Here is a 2,140-nt window from a genome sequence, read left to right on the forward strand (position 1 = left end):
TTAATGCATGGACACTTTCTCCTGTGCCTAGGTGGCGGTGAGTCACTTAAACTAGCCTACTGGGTGTCATTTCCCAGACGACTCCTTTTAACTTTTTTTTACAGCAAATCAATCACAAGTCCTATTGGTTTATTATCTTCATTGCTTGACTCTTGTTCTCCACCCTTGCAGGAACAGTTAGCTTAGAAGCAAGGTTAAAAAAAATGGATTTAATCCTGAGGGTAATGTCTGTTGCTGACGGGTATTAAGTGGCAGCAGTATATGGTCAGATCTGCATTTTTGAAAGATCACTCTCACTGCAAAGAAAAAGTGGATTCAGATGAGTGGTAAAATCAGCTCATGAGGACATTTGATTAGGAGGCTGTCAAGGCAGTGGTGATGACAGGTGATGGTAGTTTGGGCCAGGACTGCAGCTGTGGGAATGGAGAGACAACCAGAGAGGTAACTAGGAGGTAGAATCAGTTGTAACCGCTGCTGGTTTGAATGTGGGACATGAGGCTAGGAGCAAGGAGGATCACCTAGGTCTCTGGCTTGAGCAGCTGGGTAGGAAGTAGGACAGTTCACCGAGACAGGATGTGTTGGTGGAGAGGCCAATTTGGTGGGGAGAAGAAGGAAGGAGAGAGGGTAGTAATGGGCTGCACCCGACAAGAAGAGAACAGATAAGCTGCAGAGACTGATTTCTCTCAAGCCTCATAGCTCCTCCGGTCATAGTCCAACTCAAAATTATCTGTCTCTATCCACCAGAACCATCTTCCAAAATATTCTAGGCCTAAATATTCTCATGAAATCTGATCTCAGCAGTAGTGGAAAACACAGTTTTTAGATTTGGAGACAGGGTGGGGTACAACTTGGTCCTGGTCCACCAACCTGCTGTGCCAACTTGGACGTATCTCCTTATCTCTCCGAATGTCAGAGAGACATTTGGATGTGATGTTATCTAAGGTAATTCTCTACCTCCAATTTTCTAATTCTTTATCATTCAATAATTGTTTTCATCAAAGCTACCTGATGTACATTTTTAAAATCGAATGTTGTTGCCAGATGTAAGAGACACTTCGCAGTGGCTAGTATATGGTCACACTGCAATGTTTCTTCTTTTTCTTTTTAACCTAATTTAAAGAGTTAGTATGTGTTGTGGTTAAAATATATAGGCTCTAGAACCAGATTGTCTTAATTCAAATCCCATCTCAACCACTTCCTAGGTGTGTGACCATGGCAAGTTACTAAATTTCTCTATACCTTAGTTTCTCTGTCTCCAAAATGGGCATGGGGTTATTATATGACAATCATATGAATCAATGTATGTAAGGTACTGTGTGGACTTTATAATTGCTATTTAGAATTACACTTCCCAAATCCTGGGCCACAGACTGGTACAAGTCCATGGCCTTTTGGGAACTAGGAGGCACAGCAGGAGGTGAGCGGAGGCTGAGCTAGCGGAGCTTCATCTGTGTTTCCAGCTGCTCTTGTTGCTGATACCACTGCCTGAGCACCTCCTGGCAGATCAGCAGCAGCAGTAGATTCTCACAGAAGCATGAACCCTGCTATAAACTGCATAGGAGGAATCTAGGTGGCGTGCTCCTTAAGAGAATCTAATAGCTGATGACCTGAGGGAGAGATGTAATGCTCTTGAGTCATCCCAAAACCACCCCTCTGACCCCCAGTTCATGGAAAAATTGTCTTCCATGAAACCAGTTCCTGGTGCCAAAAAGGTTGGGGAAGACTGATTTAGAGTAACAAATTTTTTGACTTTTACTTTTTTATCTGTAAAATAGGATTGCTGGTAACTACTTCTTAATGAGAATGTGGAGGAAATGACATAAGCAAGTTGCACACAGCCTGTCTCTTCATGCGTGCTCAACACCCGTGTGCAGTTACACAGCCAGAGAGCCACAGTTGGACCGGACTCCCAGCCCCATTTCAATTTCCAGAGAATAAACTGAGCCCTTAAGGGTTTTTTTTTGCATGTGTACTTGTGACAAGAGAGAAGTAAATTCTGTGCTGTGCTATCATTTTCCTCCTGGTGCTTAATGAGCTTTTATTTTAAAATAATACCTAATTTTCCTTGCTGGCTTTCCTTAAAAGTCATGCAACGTGCCTTGGCTCAGTGGTCGTCATCCTCCACTGAGTAATTGAAGGT

This window comes from Nycticebus coucang, chromosome 9 (genome assembly GCF_027406575.1).
Source record: "Nycticebus coucang isolate mNycCou1 chromosome 9, mNycCou1.pri, whole genome shotgun sequence".
NCBI lineage: Eukaryota > Metazoa > Chordata > Mammalia > Primates > Lorisidae > Nycticebus > Nycticebus coucang.